This window comes from Suricata suricatta, chromosome 7, assembly GCF_006229205.1.
Source record: "Suricata suricatta isolate VVHF042 chromosome 7, meerkat_22Aug2017_6uvM2_HiC, whole genome shotgun sequence".
NCBI lineage: Eukaryota > Metazoa > Chordata > Mammalia > Carnivora > Herpestidae > Suricata > Suricata suricatta.
The window spans coordinates 68,737,140-68,765,125 of NC_043706.1; the positions used below are offsets into that span (position 1 = coordinate 68,737,140).

The 27,986-nt window shown below is 39.7% G+C and overlaps 1 long non-coding RNA gene across 1 annotated transcript; it reads right to left on the minus strand.

Moving 5' to 3' along the window:
• Positions 1-11,959: 11,959 nt before the first annotated feature.
• LOC115296516 lies at positions 11,960-27,948 on the minus strand. The gene is made up of 2 exons (XR_003910904.1): positions 27,714-27,948; positions 11,960-12,515 (listed from the first exon to the last, which is right to left on the minus strand). It is a non-coding gene; the product is annotated as an uncharacterized LOC115296516 (long non-coding RNA).
• Positions 27,949-27,986: the final 38 nt, after the last annotated feature.

Below are 27,986 nucleotides of genomic sequence, written 5' to 3' on the forward strand. Positions count from 1 at the left end.
CCTGTCCTGAGCTCTGGTGATCTTAGCCTTTCTGTCATTTATCATTTTCCCTCCATGTATATACCTTTAAATAATAATAATAAATGGCATTAAACTGTATTCTTCTGTCACTTTTTATGTTCACTGCAGTTGGGCATTACCATTTTGTAACAAGTATCCTATTTATTTTCACTGCTATGTATTCTTTAGAGGACTATATCACAGTTTTCTCCTCCTGTTGCTGGAGATTGAACTACATCTTTCTTTGAAAAAGAAAAAGGCAATGTTGCTAGGAGCATTCTTTTATATGACTTCTGGTGCACATAACCAAGAGTAAATGCATTACCTTGAGTAGAATTGCTATGTTGTACAATAAAGCACATTATCAACTCTAATAATAAGGCCACACTGTTTGCCAAGGTCATGGTACCAACCTACCTTTTACTGGTATCTTAGAATCTACAGTATTTGAGAGTATCACCAATGTTTGGGATCATCAGAAGCAAATTTTTGACGAGCCAAAAAATGTAAAATGGTATCTCATTGTGGTTTCATTTTTGCACATATTTGATAACTAATAAGCTGAACATGTTTTATTATGGGAATTCCTAAGTAGGAATTTGGAAATTCTTCTTCATGTCTCTTACCCTTTTTCCTATTGTGTTCTGTTTTTAATTTTTAAGTTCTTTATACTTACTTTTATTAATTAATACTTATTTAACTATTAAAGAAAAACTATATTTAGAGTAGAAAAATCTTCTGAAGCCATTTCCAGAAGTATGAAAAGCATGTGAAACTTTATTCTATTTGGAAAAAATAAAGTTAAATGTATATATTGTGTGTTCTTATTGTGTGCTCATTTTCAGCCTGTAGGCATATTATCCAAGACAAGACCTACCTTGGAAATCACTCTATTATGCTCTAGGAAGGTTCTTTCTCTGAAGCTATTGTAAGGCTCATCAGTTCTAGTTATTTGGTAGGAAATTAATGTCATATTTGTTTTTCTGCTACAAGAATTTTATCAAAAGGAAATCTTTAATATAGACTGCATGTTTATATATGCACAGTTCCTTAGTATACCAACATATAGAGACTAACACTAGGCCAAAATTATCTTATACTTAAAAGGACATGAGGCTTATTTAAGACACACGAGATTATTTTTGAACCTGTACTCGTAATTTAAAAATCCTTAAGCTGAATGAAATCAACCTGTTATCCTATGAATATAACCCCGTGTGTTGTACATATATCTGGTTTTTGTGTGTATAAACTGGTGGGTGTTAAGAACAGAAACTACAATGCAGTCTTCTCTTCTGAGGCTGCTGCTAACCAGTGGACAGAATTTTTAAGGCTAAGGACCCAGGCACACTGGAAGACTTAGTATGAAAAAAAGAATGTAAAATATCTTATGTTTACATTGATTACATTTTAAATGATAACATTTTGGATATATTGGGTTAAATATTAAAACTAATTTCACCCTTTTTTTAAGGTGGCCACTATAAAATGTTGAATCACATATATGGCTTGCGTCATAGTTCTATTGGACAGTACTATTCTGTACCAGCTTCTTTACTTGAATTTACAGTAGAATTTACAAGACTTAACAAAATCTTTAAAAGGTTGTTGGGGTTTTGGCAAAATATCTCCTTCCTTCATTTGTAAAACAAAAGAAAATGTGACCATCTTTTGAAATAGAATTTTCTAATCCTACTACCAAGAGAACTGTTGTTCTTGTTTTGCTTTCTAAGAAGAGTAACCCGTGTGTGTTGTAATACGGGGCATCTCTCTGTGTATCCAACCTCTTCTTGTTCCTTTATGGTCTTACAAAGTTGGTGTCTCTTATTGAATTGGTTCATGTCTGTGAACGAAGGCATGGTGTGTGTGTGTGTGTGTGTGTGTGTGTGTGTGTGTGTGTGTGTGTGTTTTATTAAAGAAGGATTTCAATGAACCATACAGATGCATCTATAATCTGCAAAACAGTGATGACTATCAATAGGGTTTTATCCTAGATTACCTAAAATGTTAACTGTCTGTATCTGTAAAACTCATTTGAGCTCATTAAGTATATATGGATAATCTGCTTTTTGAAAGTTTCTTTCTGGTCTCATTGCCAAATATTAAAACAGAATGGGAGTGTTAAGAAAAATATCTGTCTTGCTTTGCCCAGAGTTTTAAAACCATTTCCTTGTTGCTACTCTTAGCAAAATAATTCTTGGAGAAAACCTGTATTATTTGTCATTAAAATAATAGATGGTGACAGTAGTTGTTAAGTAAGAGAATTTGCAAGTCAAGAGATGCCAACTGTGTTTCATATAGCTGCTTTGTGTGTTGCCTTGGGGCTCATTATTTGTCATTCTCCTGAACTACCATACCTCTGTAGGATTCATCCTTTGAGATGGATGGAATAACCTCACAATTTGTCTGAGATAAATTATAGATGAATATTTTTCATGTTAATTTGATTTAGCTTAGTGATGTCATTATCCCAAGTCTGTTAAATTGGGATAGTATTTTTCTCCATATCATTCCATTTCATGCCATGTACTGATCACATCACTAGGCTGAAATACAGATTCTGGGCTCTGGGACAGCCTATAGCTAGATTCAGAGATGACTCTAAGATCAATAGCTCGGGCAAAAAGAACAGTAATTTGACATTGATTCTGTTATCCTAGACCAGACTTACCCTTTTGTCTCTCCCTGCCTGTCGTTAGTGGTAAACCACTCTTAAATAATCTGGTCCTGGCCACATCCTAACCAACTGGTATGGGTAGCAGAAGTGATGACAACAGCAATAGTTTTACTCCCCAAATTGGCAAGCAGAAGGAAGGACTCCAGCTGCAACTTCCCTCACTGTACTATTTTACATGCCTAGTGAGTATTTATTATTACACTATGGCAATCATAAATGAAAACCTCACTATTGACAGGTTGCTCAGCCTCGTCATGAGGTGACTGGGCAAACAGAATTTTAATAGCGTCCAGACTTGTGGGTGGTTGCTTAATGACAACAGGAAACTTGTTCCCTATCACTAACTCATTTAGGGACCAGGACACCTCTGAGACAATTCCATAAGGACTCAGTCCTCTAGAATCCCCAAACGTAAACCATTACATCTACAGTGAGGGTAGACGGAGGTACTACTGGAATTAGATGGATATGCAGGCAAAATGACAAGTTGTGATAGGGCCATTTGGGCGGAAGTGGTATCTACCTAGAGAGATGGCCATCGTCCTGAAAATGGGTAATTGTAGCAGAGAATTGATTTTAATGTTGGTGACGATCGGTTTTCCCCTATGTTTTCACCATTGCTGGAAACTGCTTAGTGCATTCTCATTGCAAATAGCCCTTCATTGGGTAGTATATTCAATAGTTATTATTTACATGCTGATTTTTTGCTGATTGGAAGAGTATACTTTGCATGATTTGTGTTGAACTAAGAGTCACCAAATGAGCTGTCCATCCAAAGCCCAAGAACTGTGCTAGGAAGTCATTTTGCTGTTGTTTTAACTGGTACGTCAGCTTGTATCTTTCGCCTGGTAAACATCTGAGAAAGAAGAGAGACCACTTTCCTGCTTCAGTGAGGATATAACCACCAGTCACCAGTTAAGCCTAAATACATTATAAAAAACAGATCCATTGTCTCTAGTCCTGCATTAAGACCAGTATGTGAGTTTGATGAGACTTAGTATTGATGATTATATTTGAATGATGAAAGAATGGTACTCATTGTAACTCTTTGTAAATGTTCACTGTTGAGTATCTCAGAAGCTCCTTTTCTTGGTGTTTTTATTTTTTATTCATTTTTTAATGCTTATTCTTGAGAGAGAGAGCAGGGGAGGGGCAGAGAGAGGAGACCGCGAATCAGAAGCAGGCTCTGCGTTGACAAGCAGAGAGCCAGGCTTGAATTCACAAACTGTGAGATTGTGACCTGAGCTGAAGTCATATGCTTAACCCACTGAGCCATCCAGACACCCCAGTATTTTTTATTATACCATTTGGCTTGGGTCAGCTTTATATTAAAAGAGGAATTATGTGTATGTCCTTTTTAACTTGTATACAATAAATCTGTTATATAAAAGCTGACCTTACAGTCAAATACATAGCTTATTAGTATGTGTTCAATAGTCTGTTTGATAATTAAAAACATGGCCAATGAACGGAAAAGTCTAGTTGTTTTCTTGTTGTATCACTAGTAACTTCTACTCTTGTGTTCTTTTTTGCTGACAATTACCAGTTGCTAAGTAAAATGGGCTCTGACAGTCCATAACCAACCAGGAGATAAACACCACATGATTATTTAAACAGGAAGTTAAATATAATGAATTACTAAACACTGATAAAGGAGTGACTAGCAGATGTAAGAAAAGCATATCTTACCCTGTGGCTTAGAGAGAATTTCAAGGAAGAACAAACTCAGAAGGGAAGCTGGGCCTCAGAGCTCCTTGGGAAAGTTAAATTTGCAGCTCACTACAGGGCACAGAGGTTCACTGGGTTCCCGAGGTCTACACACCAACAGGAAGCAACCTCGAGTCATGGCCAGGCACGTGTGCTTGCGGAGGAGTGGAGATGCCAGTGCAGCCAGGAGACCTGGAGTGTGTCCGTGCCCAGGGGGGCTGCAGGGAGGTTATCGCCAGAGCTGAGTCTGTGTGGGACCAGGTGCTCTGGGACCCCTGAGTTAAGGCAGCACCATCAGACCCACACCAGCGACCCACTATGCAGCAGCCGCGCAGGAGAGCAGCCTTCCTCCTGCGTTGTCCCTCCCTCAGCCTCCAACTGAGAAAACTTACCATCCTACTACTCATGTGAGCGAGACCTGCTTACAGGAATTCTCCGCCATTAGCATGTGTTGGAGGGTGAATTTGGAGCTAAGGCATAATAAGCTGATACCTGGCATGTATCATAGAAGAAATCTAATAGTGACTTATTGTCTGGAATTAGCCATGTTCAGTAAGAGCAAAAGGATTATCAGTGTTTTGTGAGGTTTAAGCAGTTTAAGTGAAAATTTGCACCACAAGTAAAACTGATGGCTTGCTGTCAAGTATCCAAAACTTCATTGTGGGAAGTTGGCAACTCCCTTGTTAACTTAGCTGCTGTCATATCACAAATATAAATGTTATGGGAAGATGCAGATCTCAGGATGTAACCTTGACTTCTAGTCATCCTCACTTTGTGGCTCTCAGTTTTATAAAGCTGCTGAAAATGAAGTATCATTTAAAGAAAAAAGCATGATGCTCAAGTATGTATTTAAACCTTCTAGAAAGGACTCCTCATGTAGGATATGCACCAACCTATTTTTAGAATGTTGTTCTTAGCCTCGCAGTAGAATTTCTCATTAATTCCTCAACAATAAGTACCTAGAACCCAATAATTCCCTAAAGCCCATAAATATTGGCTCTTTCTCCTTTTGCTTTTCATTTACTCCTGTAGCAAACAGAAAACTGAAAAACTTCTCTGTAAGGTCTGACCTATTCACTCACCCCGAAAGATCTCACCTCTAATGGAAGACAAGGCAGAAGGTTATTAGGAAATAGTACGGGCCAGATCTAATTAAACCCATTGGTTATGTACATTCCCAGGCTCTCATTTCATGGTGGCTAGTGATTAAGCGGGTGGGTAGATAGAGAGATAGATGATCCTGCCAGATATGCTTCCTTTATTAACTTTTAAGTGAGCTGGAAGTGAAAGAAAAATTAATTTTTCTGAGAAAGTAATTGGCTTCAAAAGACGGCTGGTCCAGGAAACTCAGTCCCTTACTTGCATCTCCAGGCTTGCTGCCGGAATGTTGGCTGGCCCGTTTTCTGTTTTGATTTTCTCATCAATATTTGAGGGATGTGTGTGCCACGGAGACGTGTACTAAATCAAGAATAACCAATAGGTATTCAGAATACTAACACCGTTCTGGACCTGGCTGGGAACATAAAAGTAGTTTGCAGTGTGGCTCTGTCATGTTAGGAGCTTACAGTGTTGATGTCATTGCAGTGCCACCAAGCCCACCTGTAGAAAGAATTTCTGCAGTGATCAGGAGCCACCCTAGAGAGACTCTAAACCCTTTTAATTATAGGGTTCTATGGTACAGAGTTTACGGGTGTCTGTAAATCACTAGTAGCATTGGTCTTAGTTCCAGAAATTAATTACCCTCACTCCACAAACCCAGATGTTGTCATCCATTAATACATACACCAGGGAGGTGTGGGTCTATTATTTTACAAAAGTATTAGCTAACAAAACATTCTAATCTCTCTAATAGGCAAATGGAAGGGTAACTGCTGGCTTACAATAAAACCAGACCAAAATCTGATATTCACATTTATTATAACTACCCATTTTTCCAATGTGATTAATATTCTTTTATATACATACTTTTTTTAAAGCCCCTAACTAGCACAGCAAATTCAGTCACTAACATAACCTTTGGGTTGTTTCTCTGTTCAAGAAAAACCCCTGGCCTTCCTGGGCTCCTTATTAATTTTAGCCCTAAAGTCAGAAATCAATACGAATTGCTTTTCGAAGCCTGACAGAAGTCTGCCAGTTTAGCAGTAACTAGATATAGCCCTTAAAATGAGCTAACTGCTGTTCAGTATTTTTCTTGAGGAGAGCAAGTGGGTGGATGATAAAAACAGCATAACCTTCATTATAGTCAAAGTTCTCTGCCTAACAGTAGCTTGGGTTAGATTCAAAGCTTTCAGAAAATGCCTATATAAATATTAAATGCAATATTTGGAAAGCTCTCCTTCTCTGTGTGTGAGTGTGTGTGTGTGTGTGTGTGTTGTATGTATACACATCCATCCATATGTATCTCAGTGGAGATTTGTCTCAATTTTTAGTCCTACTAAATCTTAGCCTAAAGAAACAAGAGGCAAGAAGTATCTTCATACAGAACGTTCTTTCCGGTGATTCAATTTAAGTCTTGGCCTAGCCTATCGACTATGACCTGTAGCAGCCATCTACAGAGGTAAGCAGCAATCATTACAAAGTCAGGAACAAGAATCGTAGGGAGAAAGTGACAGATAGAAGAGAAGTGGTGGCAGTCCTATGGCACAAATAAGGGCATGTGAACAGTGGAGGTACTCTGGCATAAAGAGGAGACGTGAGGGGCGCCTAGGTGGCTCAGCTGGTTAAGTGTCTGACTTCAGCTCAGGTCATGATCTTGCAGTTCATGGATTTGAGCCCCGGGTCGGGCTCTGTGCTGACAGCTCAGAGCCTGGAGCCTGCATCAGACTCTGTGTCTCCCTCTCTCTCTGCCCCCTGCTCACACACTCTCTCAAAAATAAATAAAAATTAGAAGAAAAAAAAGAAAACGCAATAATTGAATGGACAATTTCTGTAAACGTCTGTCAAGACAGACAAATCTTCTGGGTTCTGGCAATATGGGTAAAAATATATATAATCAGAAAGGGGCAATTCTGGAGGGCAGAGTTTCAATCTTCTTGAACCCTTCTAAATTCTCCTTCCCAGAATTCTTATTTCAAATTTAAAATACCATACATTTACAAGTTGTAAAATTTCAAAATGGGAAAGAACCAAGTATTAGTGACTAGGGAACTTCCAGAGTATTTCCAGAACTCTAAATCCATCCACTCTTTCATGTGTTTGCTGCCCTCCACTCGCTTTGAAAGCCAAATCAAGCCACAGGAGCCTCCAAAACTGTATGCAAATCTAAAGGAAGTGAAAACATTAAAACAGTGTTGTACAAGAAAAACAATTGTTTTGTGTGTTTATGGAACGGGGGGCACCTTTAATAAATATCCTGAGACTCAAACAAAATCCACCATGTTCCAGTAATGGTATGGCAAACAGAGCAAAAGAATAAAATTTAAAAGTAGTCACATATACCACTTATTCTCTTAGTTTGAATTCTGCATAGAAAACTAGAGCTAGAATGGAATATATATATATATATATATATATATACACATACACACATATGTATGACAGGTTACATATATATGTGTAACAGGAATGTGTGTGTGTGTGTGTGTGTGTGTGTGTGTGCATACACACACGTTTTGTGGGTTTTTCCCCTGGATTGTCTTGGAAAACTACTACATGCTTAGCATGTATATTCAGGGCCAGGCACCTTTCAGCCGGACTTGGGTGGTGGCGACACCTAGAGGCCTGATGACTGAGTACAAGTTACAGAGTAGATTTGCATTTCACCATAGTGAAATAGAGTAGTCCCCATAGTGATTAAAAAGTTCTGTGAGCTGGGTGTCATACATAAGGGATGAATCACTGGAATCTGCTCCTGAAATCACTGTTGCACTATATGCTAACTAACTTGAATGTAAATTTATAAAATAACTGAAAAAAAAAGACTCGAGGAAAATGGTGAAAAGGAAATTTACCTCTGAAAAAGGCTTTTTCAGCATATATTTACATATGTTAAATTGTAAATGAAGGCCTGGGGAAGGGGAAACTGAAGTATTTCAGAAAGTTACCTAAGTGGGTCAGGACACATGTGATCTCAAAAGGAGGTAGGCATTTCTGCACCTCTGGGGCAGCAGGGAGCATGGGGAGGCCTGGGGAAGGGCAGGAGCCGATCGCCAGAGGTGTTGTTTGAATTTACCTCACTGCAGTACTCATTCTCCAGGAGTTCCAGGGAATTTAAAGGAAAGCCATAGACCAAGTAAGATTTCACACAGCACCAACCACAGGATCTTGCACCAATAGGTGACAGAAAGTTATTAAGCCTGACTGTGTGTTTCAGTGGAGTGATATAGAAGGAAGCCCCTGACCCAGCTGGGCCAGCACAACTCCTGGGTGTGAAAGGACCCTTGGTCAGTTCCCAGGGCCATTGCCTGCAGCCTTCTCAGGGAGAAAGAGCAGATGGACAGAACGCAAAGACTGAGAAGAAGGCCATGAGGCACTTTTTAATTCATCCATTCTGTAAAAAAACATGAATTGAGCACTGTACTAGTTTCCTACTGCTGCTGTTACTCCCAATCAGCCCAGTGCCTTTAAACAACACAGATATATCTTGGGGTTTAGGAGGTCAGAAGTCCAAAATGGGTTCTCATGGACTAAAATCAAGGTGTTGGTAGGAGTGCATTCTTTTCTGCGCTTGGCTCTAGGAGAAAATCCATTTCCTTGCCTTTTCCAGCCTCTAGAAGCTGCCCGCATACCTTAGCTCAGGGCTACATCACTTGGCTTCTGCTTTCACTTGACATCTCCTTTGATTCTGACACTTCTTCCTTCTTAAAAGGATCCATGTGATAACATGAGGCCCATTCCTCATAATCTAAAACAAGCTCTCCATTTCATGATCATTAGTTCCACTTGCAAATTCCCTTTTGCCAACATAAAGGAACACATTCACAGGTTCAGGGGATTAGGATGTGGATATCTTTTGGAGGAAGAGGGCATTATTCTGCCTACCACAAGCACCTTTTCTAGGTGATCACTGTGCCGGCAAGGCACAGGACATACAAGGTCCCTGTCTCTAATGGGGTGGGGGTGGGGGTCGGCCAAATAAATCCGATTTTTCAGCAAGACAAACAAGTGGTTATCATAGGTAGCTCTGTGAGAAGCTATTTCAGCTGAGGTAATCAGTTCAGGCTTCCTAATCCAAGTGCCATTTGACCTAGTTCTGAAAGATCAGGGAGACTTAGCTATGGGAGTGAGAAAAGGAGTTTCAAGCAAAGCAAATAGCATATGCAAAAGTACAGAAACGTGTAAAATAGCTCAGCAGTTTCCATGATTAATAGGATGTTGGTTTGTGCTGCTGGAAGTGGCAGGAGATGAGGCTGAACCTAATGGCTCAACTACGTTATTAGAGATTGTTCTTCCTATGATAATATCTGTCCTGGGCTCTAAGAAAGAGGAGGCTGATCTTCTCTCATACAAACATTAACTTCCCAGTGTCTGTGCTGTAGGAAATTACGTTCAACCTTGATCAAACAGCCAAATGTATTTTAATCTACCTTTTTATTAGCCACTACTAATGATAAAAGAAAAAGGAGCTATAAAGCTAGAATGAAGATAAGCATTTGATAATCCGATGAAAATATTAAAAGACAGTATCTAGAGAAAGATGTGTAATATATTTTTCATAAGACCCTTAATATAGTTCTGTTCTCTCACTGCTGGCTTCATGAAAATTTTAGTAAGATTTTCATTAAGAAAAAAAGATTACCATGGTAAAGACCCAAAGGTGAATTGTTAAGAAATGTGAAACAAATGTGATATTATTGAACCATTTCACACTAAAGAGCTTGTAAAACATGTATTTCCCTACTATTATGGAAATTTTATTTGATTTTTATCTTTTGAGTACAGACTAATCCCCAGCTGGTGCTTATTTCATTGGCCTACAAAAGAAATGAGAAATGTGGCTAGAAAACCGTGAGGGTCAGTGAATCAAGGTGGAATGAAGGTTTAGAGTGACTGAGGGATCATGGTGTTTTCCTGGCAATGTCAGGAATCCCAGCTGTGATGGTAAGCAGGGACCAGACAACCAGGGGCTGTGGGACTTGGACATGAACGTAGAACTCTTACTACTCAAAGTGAGGTCTGAGGAGAAGCAGCAACACACGGAGCCTGCCACACCCCAGCCCAGTCCAAATCACATTTTAAGGAACTCCTGCATGATGCCGTGTTACACTGAGGTGTGACAAGCGCTGCTGTAGATACTAGAAGGCACTGAAAAATTTAAAGCAAGAATGTCAAAGAGTCATGTTTGCATTTTTATAAAATCACAGAGTTGGCAGTGATAGGAGAAGACGGGCTGTGGGGAAGGGTGATCTGGGGAATAGAGGTGGAGACCAATTAGAAAGTTAATTCAGGGTTGATAAGGACTAGAACTAGGGTCATGGCCATGGAGAGGTCTCATTAGCTGTTGAGGAGAGGGAGTGAAGGGTGACACCCACATTTTCTGGTTTCGTTGATGGATTCAATTAACTAAAATAGGGGAAACAATGAGGCTGCTTTTGGACACTGGGTTTGAGATGGTGAAACACCCAGGTGATTAAATTCACCATCGGGCCTCACACTGGCTGAGATGAAATGGCTCAGGAAGTCCTGGAAAACAGAAAACGAATGACCACCCCGAGAAACAGGAAAACCAGTGGAAAATATTGAATGGAAAGCTGAGAGAGAGAATAGTCTCAATTAAAGGTCAAACAAACTAAAACACATCCTTGGGATGTGACATTCTGGAAGTTTTGGGTGAGTTCCTGAGTAATTTATATGCCAAAAAAAATGTGGGCAAGAATTGCTGAAATTGAGAGAGAGTAGAAATGGAATAGGACCAATGAATGAGTATAGAGGGTTACTAAAAAAAAAAATCTTAAGTTGAGGCAAGTGGACTTGTAGTAGTAGGTATGATTTTAAGGACTCTTAAAGAAGCAGGCAAGCCACTTGAAAAGGAGAATGCTTCAGCAGAAATCTTGTAAGAGCCAGTTGAAGCCCAGGGAGCTCAGGGAGAAGAAATAAAATTGAGAAAATGGAAATCAGACATGTTAGAGGCTCTATGGAAATTTCTACAGAAGGAAAGCAGAGAAGAAAGTTGGTAATAAGTGACGGAGACGGGAGTGACTATTTTAAACCGTGCTCATTAAGAGTGTCTTCAATTTTGTGCTGTCTCATTAAGTGTATGGAGTTAAGCGTGTCCATTGTCTTTGCGTCACTAATAACTTCTCAGCGGCCGGACATGCTACACAAGTGGGCTTCATCCAGTTATTGTACTTTCTTAATGTGTCACAGTCCATGAGCTACAGAGATTTTTTTTTATCTTGGTAACTTATTTAGTATCATCAAAGAATGTATGCATGCTTCTGAGGATCTGTTCTACTCAGGAATCAAAGCCCAGAGGGAGACATCTACATAGGTGAATGCCAGATCCTCACAGACAGGTGGGTGACTACCTTCTATTCTAGAATAGCTCAGTAAAGCTTGATTTTGACACTACACCTTTGTTTCCATAATTTTTGTGGTTTTTTAGAAGTAATTAAATCTAAAAATGAGAGTCATTGCTATCTTTGTAGGAGTCTTTATTTTTACTGAATTATTACAGACAACAATTTCCTCCTCTGACCAAAACATCATAAATCTGAAAGATTTTTCAAGGGCCAGTTCAGTTCAGTTTGGGCCATGCAGCAGGACCTCCCATACGTGGTCTTCATTCACTTAACACTATTTGTTTATGGTCATCTTTCCCAGTTTACATGTCTCCTTTTCACTTGCATAGTGTACATAATTGAATTCACTCAGTACTGAATCCAGATTCCATCGTCTTTCCTTAAAACTGTGTTTATCATCACACCTGTGCTCCTCATTGGGTAACCTGGTGTTATTATCAGCCCATGTAACCGGCACTTGGAGCCAACTACAGTCCAAGGATAACCTGGAAGTGAAGCAAACAGGACCAGCCCATCTTGTTAAAGTCAAGCAGTGATAACGAAGACTGATTGAAGAACTGAAGTTAACACGTTAGGCATGGCTGGCTCTTGGGACTCCAGCGGTGTTGCCAGGGCTCTTCCTCTCCAACTCTCTGCTTGAGTCTGTGGCTTCATTTCACAGAGTGTCTCTCCTGCTGAAGGAAAAACAGCTCTGGGTCCTCATGGTCCTTACAACTAAGAACCATATGTCAAATATCAGGGAAGACCTTGGCCAGTCTGGGTCACATATCCACCTTACAGAACAGCTTAGAAGAACCACATGGAGTATGCAGATGGCTCCACAAAAGAAAAGTTGGGGGCTTACTGACACTTGTCAATAGCCATGCTGGTCAGACGAAAAAAACAGATGTCTGCTATACCCCAAATAATGAGTGAAATTAGCCATTGGAGATGTTCTGAAAATGATCAGAAGCCACACAAATCAAGAAGCAATAAAACCCTGTGAATAGCAGAATTTGATTTAAGGCAGACTTAGGGGACATGATAGCATAAAAGATCATAGCCTAAGTGATCACAATATGATACCAAAAGAAAAGAAAAGAGACAAGTCCTCACAGAGAAGGAAAGACAAAAAGCAAAAATGTCAGTGAGCCCCAGATAGGACCCTGATAGGATGATACAAGTTATTGTTTAGCAAATACATTGAGTTCCTACCTATATTCTAAGGCAGTAGCTCTCAAACTTTCTGACCAAAAGCCACATTGAGAAACACATATCAACCCACAACCCTCCCACACCATGTATTTCTAATAAAACTATATTAAATAGTATTTACTCTTCCAATATACAGTGCTCCCTGACACTTTCCATTCAGTCTATTGCATATTTCTAAAATTCCTGTGTGTTAGTTTGCCAGGGCTGCCACAAAAAGTATACAGACTGGGTAGCTAGAACGGTAGAAATTTGTCTTCTCACAGCTCTGAAAGCTAAGTCTCAGGTCAACAGGGCTGCGTTCCTCTGAGGCCTTTCTCCTGGGTTGTAGATGACCATCTTTCTCTCTGTGTCCTCACATGGTTTTTCCTCCATATGTGTCTGTATCCAAATTTCCTCTTATAAGAATCTGGGCCATACTGGGTTGGGACCAAACCTACTGGTCTCATACTAACTTAATTACCTCTTTAAAAGTCCTGTCTCCAAATACAATCACACTGTGAGATACTGGGGGTTAGGACTTCAACAATGCAGCCCATAACATACTGATTTCTACCCAGTAACTTAGTTTCACTGCCCCCTATTGGACTCTGGCACGCAATTTGTAAACCCTGTTCTAGGAGAAACAGAGAATACCTTCTGCCAAGTAATTCACTATCTAGCTCAGGGCTCAGTATGCTTTTTCCGCAAAAGGCCAGATAGTAAATGTCTTAAGCTTTGCTAATCACTTATGGTCTCTGTTGTGTATTTCTTTGCTTTTCTTTAAAACACTTTAAAACAAATTTTTTAAAATGTTTTATTTTTGAGAGAGAGAGAGAGAGAGAGAGAGAGAGAGAGAGAGAGACATCGTGAGCAGGGGAGGGAGAGAGACACACAGAATCCGAAGACAGGCTCCAGGCTCTGAGCTGTCAGCACAGAGCCTAACGCGGGGCTTGAACCCAGGAACCACAAGATCATGACCTGAGCCGAAGCCAGACACTCAACCAACTAAGCCACCCAGGCGCCCCTCTTTAAAACACTTTCATTCTTAGTTCAAAGGTTGTACACAGAGTATGGATTTGATTTAGCCAGGGCACCAGCAGTCTAGCTGACTGCCCACTTGGCAGGCACCTCCTTCAATCCCTGTAGAAGAGGACACCATATTAAGATAATCTAATTCCTCCATTCTGATTCTAATTCTTATTCTGCAGCTTCCAGAAATAGTTTCGCTTCCCAAGGAGATTGTCCAACTTCTAGGGGAAAATGTACAGCTCAGAAAGCACAATGTACTGGAATACTTAGCAGCTATTTTCCAATGAATGGCATTCAGATGAATAAACTGACAATCTGACTGTCACATGTGTATGTGTACTTGTGTGTAATGTGTTTATTTCAGTGAATCAGCTCAGCCCAGCATATACTGAAAAACTTTAGTGTGGGGACTTGTACTCTGAAAGCTAGATCTTGGAACATGGCCCCCATGTTGCCCCATCCTGAGGGCCCAGTCTAGGAAAGCAAGGAGCAACCCTCTTCCCAGCAGTATCAGTTTTCTATGGGGTCAAGTGATTAAATGGGTGAAGTGACTGAACAGACAGAATGGCTAAATCTGACAGAGGCGTTGTGTTCTATGTGCCAAAAGAGCAAACGCCTGCGTTCTACTCCATCCTACTCTTTTTTCCTTTTAGGAGTCATCCTACTTCTCTATCTCTCTGTATGGAGACTGTCTACAAAAATGGCAACCAACACATTTCCCATCCTCTAACTCCAGACCACTTGTCCCTTCAAGAGGTAGAATCTGCTTCTGCTGCCTTTACATCTAGGTTGGCCTGGTGACGTGCTGTGCCCAGCACAATGTGGGTGTAGGGGAGGGCAAGGCTACACTAGCTCCAGGCCTACAAGTCCTGTCAATTTCTACTTTGCTCAGGTGGGCTCTAGATACCGTGTATAGAAACTCAGGCTGCACTACTGAGTAATGACACAACACCTGGTGGGACCTCGCGAGTGCTCAGCTGAGGTGTGGGACTCATGAGTGAAGGCAACTTGGGTGTTTTCGGTGTTCCAGCCCCAGCTGAGTACCTGGCTCATGCAGCCACTCATGTAATCCCAAATGGCACTGTGTGGACAAAACCTCCCAGCTGAGCCAATCCATCCCACAGAATTCCAGGAAATAATAAATTACAAATTATTAAGCAATTGTCCTGCACTGGAAGACAGCAGATGGAGGAAGGAATAACTCAGGAAAGCTCTACCTTATTTCCATTAAGATACTACCTTATCTCCGTTAAGAATAGTTTGGGCTGCAACTACCAGATGAAGTTACAGTGGCTTAAACAACATGGAAGTTTATTTCTCTGTCATGTGAAAGGCTAGAGATACTGAAATAACTGGTCAGAAAACATGCAGAGTGCTACAGCTTTTTCTACTTTGGATAAGAACGTGCTTCTTCCAACAGTAATGCTCTAACTTTATCTGCCCTCCCCCTGGTTGGCACTCTCAATTTCAAGTTACTAAATAATGTTTACTCTTTCAGAGCTTGTCCTACACTAACTCTGAATAGAAGTACAAATGGATGTTAGCTTAGAACACCTTAGGAGAAAGCTCCTCAGACCTAGTCTCAGCTTCACTACCTCAGTCTTGAAGAGAGACCAGCTAATAAGTCTCTTTCTAGAGAACCAAGAGGCCTCTGGTTGGATCATCCAATTGTAAAGGCAAATTTAGTCACAAGTGTTAAGCTTTGGGGCCTTTCATTTGCACACCCCTTTTTCAAGGCAATGGGTAGGTGTCCTAGCAATGTGCTCCCATACCAGCATCTATTTGTATAAAAGTAATCATAAGGCTGACCAAGACTGCTGTCATCTTTCTCTTCTTACATACTCTGTTTCTCTTTCTGTTGTATCAAGTTTATCAGACGGGTGCGGGGCTAAAATATGGCTAAGGGGAAGCTGAACTGGGGGTACCTTTAGTTTGAGAAATATTTGTGTGGTTGGCAGTCACTTCTTTTTCTGGGGAAGTTACTGCTAGCTTGCTTGGTGTGGGGTGAGCCCCAAGAACACTCCTACTTCCCACTGTGCTGATTCACCGCATCACAGCACAGTGATGCAGGACATGCTATCAACATGTCCTACTACAGATGCCACGGAAGCAGATGGGCACAGAATCAAAAACAAGGTTTGTGATGCACAGAGCCATAAGCTGGTCTGGGGGAAATTATCCCTATCATCAGTGTGTAACATGGCATACAGACGATTCAGTTCTCACTGATACTTCTCCAAAAGAGAAGTTCTTTCTGGTCAGGAATGTAGGCAACAAATAGCACATACAGTTATAAAAGCACCACACACTTTTTCATGTTTTTGATGGGAATTATACAAAATAAAAGGGAATGGAATTCCTATGTTTGGAAGAACAAACCTATAGCAGATTAGTGAGGATATCTGTACGTGTATTACATATTTTATGCATCCTAACGTATCAGATGTAGTTTTAGCAATTTTGATACAGGTTGTCCTGACATAATCTGCTGGTTCCAGACAAAATGACCCACAAAACTCAGTGTTATCACTTCAAATAATATTTAAGATTGTCACACACTGCATAAAAAAACTTGAAATGCCCTGAAATCCTACAATATATATATGGAAGATATTTGCTAGAAATTTTCTAAAAATATACAGGCCTTTAACAATGAGTTGTATAGTTAGAAAAAGCTTTTCTAAACTATAATTTGTTTTAAAGTTCAAACAATGATGCCAGAAGAAAGTGAATTATATCTAATTTTTCTACAGAAAGTTGAATTAAAAAAATAATTTTCATATCAACAAGTGATCAAAGAACATATGACCAAAAATGTAAGAAAAGGTATTACAGATTAAGTGTTAGACATTTAATTATAAGAAATATGCTTTTCTTTTGGATTTGGGAATGTTGATATTTAACCAATTTTTAAAAATGTATATTTTATATGGTATTTTCCCTTACTTGAAGCAATGTTTGCTTTCATACCTAATTTTGTATGAGCTCTTGGCTCCATAATATTTTATTCAACCCCTGAACAGTAGAAGAAAATCTCAATTAGTTCAACTAAATAAAAATAACGTGTTCCCCCAAAAGAAGAAAGCTTTATGTTAGGGTGTATGGCTGTCACGCTGATGCTCAAAGATGGCACCTTCTGGGCTTACAGACACAGCTCTCCCAGAGCGCGGGGGGAGGCTCCCAGGCGGTCGGAGGCCACCGTGCTGGCCGCCCAGATGGCTCCGCTGCCCTATGCCAGCCCAGAGTGTGTTTGGCAGTCATGCCACGTGTGTGCAAAACACTTGCTACTTGAAAAGAAAGACGGTGCTTCTCTTTTTTCCTTAGTTTTTCCTGGCCAAAGTGAGTGTTAAAAGCCTATGTACAAGCATTTCTTCACCCCACAAACAGTGAATTTTACTATCTTTACCTTCATTTTCCTGGTTTTCTGCTTTAAATTAAAACAAGTTTGTCTCAGAGTCATTCAATTTTAGGCACAGAAGGGAAAGCCATTTCATTATCAAAAATAATTATTATCCAAAATAAGTTCTTTTCATGTGAATGTATATTCCCTGGACAGTATCGCAACTCCAACATGTTAGGTTAGTTGGCAAAAAAATGTTTTATGAGTCACCCACTAATTAAGGTTCAGAAAATTGTGCTCCCAGTAGACAAGTAAAATATTCCTTTATTTTGACATCGCACCATTGTTGAATTTATGGAGTTGGATTAGGCACCAAAAAAACCTATTCACCACTTATTAGTATTCACTGCAGGAACTGCCCTTAATTTCATGATTTTAAAATAACCTTTTAAATAAACTAGATACTTAAATGTCTTCTATTTTCACCAGAAAGATGCACAGAAAATTTTTTCTGAGCTAGCAATTTGTGGTTTCTTTTGAACTTTTGTTTTTTATTTACTTTTGGGAGAGTTTCCTAGAGTTTTTGTAATCTAATTCTAATTGCCTAAGAATTACATCAAAATGTAGAGGGAAGGATTTGATCCAGAAGTTATTTTTTTGATGTAAAATGGAAGAGCTTTTACAATAAACCATTGCATGGTTACATTTTATTTTTAAGTTTAACCATATACCTTCCCTCACTGTTGGCAGAAATAAATCACGTGAAATTAGATCATTATATCCTTTATAGAATTTAGTTTATTTAGTACTGAAACCACTCTGTTCTATAGAAGTTAGTCTAGAAACACGTTTCAATTTCAGTGCTGTCAATCCCTATTTATTCTAGTCACTCATGTAATTGTGGCTTAACTAACTAAAGGTTTAGATGTTTGGGATATCCATAAATATATTGGATATATGTAAATAAAAAACCATGTAGTCTATGTCTTCTCACCATGCATACTAAATTTACTTATACAAAGAAATGATGAATTTTGTTTACCAAGATAGTGTTTTGAAGTTTTTGTTAACTTTTTTTATAGTTTATTGTTAAGTTGGTTTCCATATAACACCCAGTACTCTTCCCCACAAGTGCCCTCCTCCATGTCCATCGTCTCCCTCTGCCTTCAGCCCTCAGTTCGTTTTCAGTATTTAAGAGTCTCTCATGATTTGCCTCCCTCTCTCTCCCTAATTCTTTTCCCCGCTTCCCCTCTCTATGGTCCTGTTAGGTTTCTCCTGTTAAGCCTATGAGTGCAAACATATGGTATCTGTCCTTCTCTGCCTGACTTATTTCATCAGCATGACACCCTCGAGGTCCATCCACATTGCCACGAATGGCCAGATTTCATTCTTTCTCATTGCCATGTAGTACTCCATTGTATATATAAACCACATCTTCTTGATCCATTCATCAGGTGATGGACATTCAGGCTCTTTCCATGATTTGGCTATTGTTGAAAGTGCTGCTATGAATACAGGTGCCCCTATGCATCAGCACTTCTGTATCCCTTGGGTAAATCCCTTGCAGTGCTATTGCTGGGTCATAGAGAGTTCTTTTGTTAATTTTTTTGAGGAACCTCCACACTTTTTTCCATAGTGGCTGTACCAGTTTACATTCCCACCAACAGTGTAGGAGGGTGCCCGTTTCTCCACACCTTCACCAGCATCTATAGTCTCCTGATTTGTTTATTTTAGCCACTCTCACTGGTGTGAGGTGGTATCTCAGTGTGGTTTTGATTTGTATTTCCCTGATGATGAGTGATGCTGAGCATCGTTTCATGGGTCTGTTGGCCATCTGGATGTCCTCTTTGGAAAAGTGTCTATGTCTATTGCCCATTTCTTCACTGGATTACTCATTTTTCCATGTGGAGTTTGGTGAGTTCCTTCTAGATTTTGGATACTTGCCCTTTATCCGATATGTCATTTGCAACTATCTTTTCCCATTCCATCGGTTGCTAGTTTTCGAACTTTTTGTTTTTTTAACAAGACGTTTGACTCAAGTGTGCAAGGTCAGTCTGGTAATGAGGTATATTCAATTTCATACCCACAAGAAGCCATCTTAATCATGCAATAATTTTTATTTATTTATTTTTTCCACTCAGTTTATTCTCACACAAACAATAACTATGTTTATGTTCAGTGTTGACAAGAACCTCCAAGTTAGATACATCTTGCCTTTCAGTTATTCATACCAAGCCTATCTAACCTGCTCAGATCAGGGCTCACTGATGTGGCAGTAAAAGTTTTCTTCAGTGCATCACCACTGGGAATCAGTGAGTCCTAATAAAAATCATACACAAACTACATCTGCTGGTAAAACCAACAAAATTATTATTGTTCAGTTTATTAAAAATAATTTTATTGTATGAGTCAAGATTTTTAGGGTTTGTCACCAATACAAATTATAAAAATCTTGGTACTTAAGGGCAATATAAAGATAGTAGCATCTGCTATTAGCCATTTTAGTGCACTCTCTGCAATGGAAGTCCTTTGGTTCCTTTTATCATCACCACAGACAAGGGGTCATGGAGAGCACCAGGCATCCCGTAGGATGGTATTCTCCAAGCTCCATGGCTCTGCTCACTGTTTCTCAGCATTTTCACGGGGGATGTGCTCACCTATTAGCTGCAAAGGTCAATGCTGTGGCGACTAGTTCACTCTCATTGTTGCCACACTGAAATGGTCAAGAAAGAAGTCAGGAAAAAAAGATGGTGACTGTGCTATGTATTTTTGGCAGTGTCCCCAGTAGTAAAGGTATTTTATTTGATTCACTTTTTCCTCTGCCTTCTCTTCAGGAATTTGGAGAGAAGTCCTGGAGAGGCCATCATAATATTACTCAGGGCTCCACTTAGAATGTCTCTCTTCCCCCATTCAGGTTTGATAGTGTTAGTAAATATTCTCTATATCTCTCCCCTCTTGAACCACTTTCCTTTTTTATTCTCATTCTTTGTTCAGAAAAGGGACATCTATGTTTCCGCAGTTGTTTAGGGCACTTTTTAAGGAGCCGGTTGTCGGTGCCAATGCTTATTATCTTTTCAGATAAGTCCACCAGATCTTTGTGTAAATAAAGCCATTAGCTGTGTGGCCAGCAGCTGGCTATTCCATGATGTGTCTAAATTCACAGAGCTGGCTGCACAATTTCCATTTTTATTCTTGGACTCTTGTTATATTTTGTCCTTGGAAGCTTTAGATGATGTGACTATTAGGATAATTCCTTTCCTATTTTGTAAGCTCTAAGATGTACACTATTTCTCACTGCTCTTCTCTTTCTTACTAGAATATCATATTTGTCTGATTTCTTTGTGCTCACATAACTTTTCCCTGTGCTGTTGCTTCGACAAATACCGATTTCTTCCCCCTTCTCTTTATACAAACACACTGTGTTTCTCATGGTCAATCTGGGAAACTCTTTATCCTGGCTTTCAAAAATCTCCCCAAATCCCAGACCTTCCCCTATTTCTCTTTATCTCCAGCTTCTCCTCATCATATTCACCTGCTTCAACTTAACTGCCCTCTTCTCTTTTGAAGAAATCAAAAGAGGCCATCTTTCTCCCACCTAATGCCCAGCCATTGCTTGTCCATTTCCCCATCTGGAAATCCCTTTCTGCCCTCCTCTCCCCACAACTACCCTTCAAGCTCCAACCCAATTCTTTCCTTCCTTCTTAGGGCGTCTTTTTTTGACTTTTGATGATTTTAGCTCATCCCATTCTGAATAGTTTTATAACTTATTTTCAGAATTTCTCATTTGCCACATTTATAACCAATAATCCAATATGTTTCCTTATCTCCCCCAGGATATTATATAATTTTTTGAGAATAAGGGCCAAAATTTAGGGCTCCCATCCTTACTCCACATTTACTTTAGTACAGGGCCCTCCTATAAGAAGCACTAAATAGGCATTTGTTGAACCATCTGCTGCTGGACTATTCTGTATCACAGATGGACACTTGCTTGATGGTGAACTGATCCTCAGAAAGGTTAGATGATTGACTTCCTTAGGTCAAACAGTTTTCTTTTTATTTGTCCAATTTCCTGCTGTCATCAGCAATAAAAATGTAGCCATTTACATTTGATGTAGAGGTTTTCTTCCTGTTAAGTTATTCTCTACTCCTCTCATTACCCCTAATCTTCTAAAACCTTTTCTTTTGTTATGGTTCCTCATGAGGCAGCCATGCTTTAATGAAACCCATTCTTGGCCTGAATGTTTTGTAATATCTGGTATGTAGATCCCTACTTTCACTATATTGATGATACAGTACAGGGATTAGAAACTTTTTCTATAAAAAGCCAGAGCATAAATATTTTTATTTTGCAGACTGTTTGGTATCTGTCACAAACACTCAACTCTGCCATGGTAGCACAAATTCAGCAACAGACAATACATAAACGAATGAGGTGGCTAACAAAATTTTTTATGAATGCTAAAATCTGAATTAGATATAATTTTCATATGTCATGTGTTCATATTATTCTTTTGATTTTTTAACAATCACTGCAAAGTGTCCAAACCTTGCTTAGCTGGTAGGCTTTACACACACAGAGGGTAGGCCAGAGTTGGCCTGCCAACTCCAGATACAGTATATTCAAGGGCAACCTAGACATCATCAGCCAGGTTAGTTTAATGAGAGGTAAAATTGACTTAAGCCTGGTTTCCTGGCCTATGGAATTTCAAATCTGTCCCAAAGGCTCCTGTCTGTTCTTGGTGGACATATGGCACTCTCCACTTCTTGCTCCTTCTTCCTTATGCCTAGTCTCCGTTCTATACCAGGCTGACCTCCCTGTGAAATAAGGCCCTTTTTTTGAGCTCAGCAAGGTTCCCCTTTGCTGAGACACAAGTCTTCATGAACAAAATAAGATTTTACTGAAGATTTTAGATGAGTTTGTCACAGAAATCTAAGCTATGCCAATGGAACTGGACACTGCACTTCTTAAAAGGTCATTCTATTCCTTTGCCACTCCCCACTGTCCCCAAATAAATACTATGCTTTTTTTTTAAAGCCTTATGTTTTTTAAAAAACATTTATTTGTTTTTGAGTGAGAGAGAGAAAAGGAGGGAGAGGGGGAGACAGAGGATCCAAAGGGCTGACAGCAGAGAGCTGGACGTGGAGCTTGAAATCATGAACAGTGGGATCATGACCTGTGCCCAAGTTGGATGCTTAATTGACTGAGGCACTCAGGCGCCCCATATTATGTCTTCTTTTAAGAGGAATTGTTCAACTTTTTACAAGAGCAGTACCTTTCTCTCCTTTCAAATTCTGGGCATTCATTCAATGTGTATTTATTGAATGTCTATTACAGTGTTGTCTACAGAAACCTTCTGCAATGATGGAAATGTTCCATATCTGCACTATTCAGTACAGTGGCAACTAGTTCAATGTAACGACTGAGCTCTGAAATGTCCTTAGTGAGACCAGGAGCTGAATATTAAACTGTATTTCATTGAAACTAATTTAAATTTAAATAGTCAAGACTGGCTAGTGCTGTCATCTTGGATAGCACAGATCTAATATGTGCAGGCCACTTAGATACCCTAAGAGGTTCTATTAATACTCAGTTCCTAAAATTGAGCACAAAGTTGGGACTGGGCTTTCACTGCCAGTATGCAGGATTTAATTAGAATGCTATGTTTTATCATGGCTGTCTTATAATCAATAATGTTTAAAGCTTTCACCCTTCACTCATGTAATATAACTGAAGATAGTCCCTGGCTTTCAAGGTTCTCCCCTATTTTCCACTTCAGTTGCACACAAATGCAAAGGTTCATTTCCCTCAAGGGCACATTCCTCACACAAAGCACATCTTCAGCCATGTGTCCAAATGCTATATTGATTCCAGCTGTTTTTTTTTTTTTTTTTTTACCAAGTACATAGACACAACAGCTGGTCTTTGTTTTTAATGCCTCTCCATTTAGGCTAAATATTTCAACTTAAATACTGTTTTAATACGTTAACATGGGAATGATCCATATGGAAACTATCCTATGGAAATATTGATGGCTTGTACAAAAGAGGATTAATCTAGCTAGATTAGGAAGGCTTCAAAATAGTGCTGGAGCATTTCTCAGAAATGTAGATGGATACTTAATTTAATCCCTAGAGCTAAATAATCCCTTGGGCAATGATGCCACACTTTTGGCGTGGTCACAAGGATATATTAACCTGTGTGTCATGGCAAAGCTGGAGTCATAGTTATCAGGTCACTTGGAACATTCTGCCAGAGAATATAATATTCAAATACATGAAGAAGCTTGAATCTACAACCCCAAGGACTAAGTTAGTGTTGGAATTCACTCTAAAAGTATGACTCAAAATAAGATCGTATCTAAGAGGGCCAGGATATCCAGGAGACAAATTATGTTTAGAGTTTCCTGGTTGTTTGAGTCACTTAGCAATTGGTAGGATTCAAGACATAACATATTGATAACTACTTTCCATATTAAAAGACAGATATACAACACATAGGATCTTGCCTTTAATAAGCACCTGACAAATCTTAGTTCCCCTTTTCCCCACTTAGCTCCCTGGCCTTTGAGACTTCAGTTCCCAAGGAAGTGACTATCTAAAGGAGCCCTCTCCCAAGGCTGCTGTGAAAAGATAATTCACCTCCCTGGAGAAGAGGTGTCCTGGACGGATTCTGAGACAGGACAGAGGTGAGAAGTGGCTCTGACCAAACAGTTCCAAACAAGGTCAGAAGCAGTAGGAAACGGTATTCCTCTCTACTGTAAGTATTTTAAACCCAGAACACAAAAATTTCTTATAGGGAAGGTTCTAGGAAACATGGCCTGAATTAAAAAACCAAGCTCAAATAAAGCCTTAAAGAGCAATGAATAGTATGGTGGGGGGGAAAATACTGCCTGGTAATCAGGAGAACAGGGTTCTAGCTCCCACTCTGGATCCAAACTGAACACTTTGACACTGAGTCCTAATTTTCATTGATGAACAATGGCTCTTCAAGTAAGTGGTCTCAAGGTGGTATGACACTTTGTCATTCTACAATATTTCACGACAAGAATGATTTTAGTAATAGCTTTATTAACCCCATTAACAAAAAAGCTATAGTACTGTCTTTTGCTACATTTGAGGAAACAGTATCACTGGAGCTCCTTGACTTTCACTGTCGTCTGAGTCCACGGTTAAAACAGGGCTGACTGATCCTTTACACACAACAGACACTAGGGTTCATAACACCTTTGGGATGGTGAAAAAGTTTTAAAACTAAAATGTTTTAATCTTAATTTCTTTTAAAATGAGAAAACATGAACACAATAATAATGAATATGTAATATATAATAAATTGTTTGATTTATTTTTTGATTATATTGCTTTTATACCAATTCTGTCATAAAACAATCTTAATGTGTTTTTTGTTTAAAAGAAGAAAGGGCTCATGGATATAATGCAGCCCCTTCCATTAGAGATTCTGATATATATGAACTGATAATACTTCGAATTAAACTTAGGAGAGTCTATAAGGGCCTTTGCATTATAGGCCCAGTAGTTGGTACTTGGTGGTGACACTTAGAAATAAAGTTACAATTGAGAGTTAAACTAGTAAAATCAACACAATGAATGAGAACGATAATTTACAAAAGTTACTTAAAATGCAGAAAGCTTTGAGAAGAGCCAAATTAGGATATGTGTGATCTAATTACAACCATTACTGACCATTTATGATGTATCAGGTTTTGTACTAAGTGCATATAATGCACTATCTCATTTATCCTCACAACAACCTTATAAGGTATTATTATGAACTCACTCTATCAAGGAGTAAACAGGCTTATTGAGATAAAGTTAACTTGGTGAATGTTAGATATCTGGTAAATGGCAGAAATGAAATTTGAACATGGAGTTTGATTTGGGAGAATACACTAACACCCCAACAAAAGCCCATCACCCTGTGAAAGCACACTAAACCCTCCACATAGTGCAGAGCCCAGAACAGATGGAGTGAATCTACATGGATCATAGGGAAGTAGGTCATATAAGGTAGACTCCAAGTGGATTAATCCTAAAGATGAAAGGTAAAACTTGAAGGCTAATTGAAGAAAATGTTATTTACTTCATGACCAAGTATTAGATAAAAACTGCTTAGAACACAAAACAGAGTGATTCTGTCACTCTGCCTATCAGCAAGATTCTCAGGTAGGTAATTGTCAATAGGCTTTTTGTAAAAAAAAAAAAAAAACTTTTGGATTTTTAAAAAGATTAATAGCAGATTGATAAAGGTGTAGAAATACAGTTCGAGAATACATGCCTTCCTCAAATCTAAGTTTCCAATGGTTACAGATCAAGAGAATGAAAAAAAATTATAATTAGTTATAAGAAATATAAAGAGCCATTTCAATGGATTGAAAGGAATCCTAAAAGAGAGGGCCAGCAGATGAGGAGATATCAGGACTGAAGTAGAGAAGACCAAACCCAAAAGCTTCCCTTAGCCACGTTGCTGAAGGCTCTAGAGATTCCAAGTGAGATAACAATGGAAGTTAGTAAAAATACCACAAAACATAGTGTTCATTGGAAGAACTATGGCCAAGCTAATTTAGAGTAATTTGTTTATAGTTCTTATTTCAAATGGTCTTCATTAAGTTATTCTCAATTACTTCTTTTTTTTTTTAAACCAGTGTCTTTAATGATCACTATCATCTCTTCTTTTTTTGGAGGAAGAATGTAAGCAGGGGAAGGGCAGATAGAGGGGGACAGAGGATCTGAGGCAGGCTCTGCGCTGACAGGCAGACAGCAGCGAGCCCATGTGGGGCTGGAACTCACCAACCGCGAGATCATGACCCGAGCCAAAGTCAGATGCTCAACCAACTGGGCCACCCAGGCGCCCCTCAATTACTTCTTTTGTGATCTTTATTAAGGGTTGGATTAATGGACTCCTCTAATTAATACTCTGAGTATTAATGTCTGTATCAGATTGACCTCACTCAGTTGGCATATTAACCATGCCATCTATTTTCTGATAGTTTGACATCTTGGGACCTTGCTGACCCCAGAGGGAGCACCCCTAGAGATAACACCGAGAGCAAACGTTTCACATGCAAACCAGCCAATTTAGTGCCCAAAGCCCTGTGTCATATCTTTTAGTGTGCTCTCACCCTTGGGGCCCCTATCCTCTGCCTTAATCACCCATGATCAGGTAACAGACAACCAGGAACACCATCCTATGTTCCTGAGACTAATAATATATTTAAAACTTGTCAACCCTAAACCTATTTACCCTGTCTCCCCAGTTCCTTTCCACTGAAGTCACAATAAAGGGTATTCCCCACATTTTCCCTTTGACCCCTTACTTCCTGAACAAATCTGGTGCCTCCTTATGTTCTCCGCCCCCCCAATGACATGGTATGCCCCTTCCTTTTGTGAACTGTGAGTATACAAACTATTTTTTCTACGGCACTTTTCTCCTGATCCTTTGGTTTTGCCATACCTGAATAATAACAAAATCTGTATTTTAAAATAACTGGTAATTATGTTTAAGATTTTGGTTACCTGGGTGGGAAGACCAAGTTAGAAGCTCTCGTCATTTCATACCTTGGCCAGGTTTCTTCTTATCCGTGTAGCACATTACTAAGGAACTTAATAGTATTTTCCCATACTGCCCATAGAAGAAAAACATGCTTTTATGCAAATATTAATATTCTGGCCATTAGATAAAGAACCTCTATAATAGGGTAAAAGGGATAAAGCAGAATTGTATCCAAGCCTCTTCTGTACCCATGAGAGAAAGAAAAGGAGAAGGGGGCCATGATTTGGGCATGATTCCTTCACTGCTAGTCAATGAGAGAATGCTTAAGAATGCAGGGAAGGGAAGGTATGAAGGCACTCAAACTGAAGTCAGGAATATTAGTTGGCACATAAGAAGGGTAAACATATTTAAATATAAGGAAGATGAATCACTCTCATGGGCCGTATGGAGATCTGGAGAGTGGGGAAGGAGTAAATTCTATCTCACAGTGTGATGTGTTTCCGTTTACATAGTTTAGGAGACAAGGAGCCCCAGGCTAAATTAGAACACACCACTGATCCTCCTCTCCCTGTGTCACAGAACCAGAGTCCCTTTTCCCTTCCAGACCCCACTGCCCCTCAAGGGTCAATGGAGCCAGAGGGACGGTTTACTCACTTCTCTGCAAGCCAAGAGAAACCTGGAGAAGGAGTAAAACCTTTTACCGTGACACAGGATAGCGACAAGATATCAGGGCGGTGATGAACCTTCACCATTTCTGTAGGGGCAACAGTGCCTCCGTTTCCTCATCTCCCGCACTGGGATAAAAATGGCACTCACCGAGGAGGGTTACTGTCAGTTGAGAGAGGTCTGCAGAGCACTGGGCACGCAGCCTGGGCCACGTGGCTGCTCATTAAGAGAGAGCTAATGCCAACAGCAGGCGCGCGTGCGGTCCAACGCCTCCGTGACACAGCAGGGATCGGTCCCCAAGCTGGCGGCCGCCAGCTCCTGCCATTCTCTTGGCTCTGGCGCGGGCTGGTCTGACGGTGTGGCTCTGGCCTCCTGCCCCTGTCCTGGGGCCCAGCCCGAGGCAGAGGCAGAAGCGGAAACGGA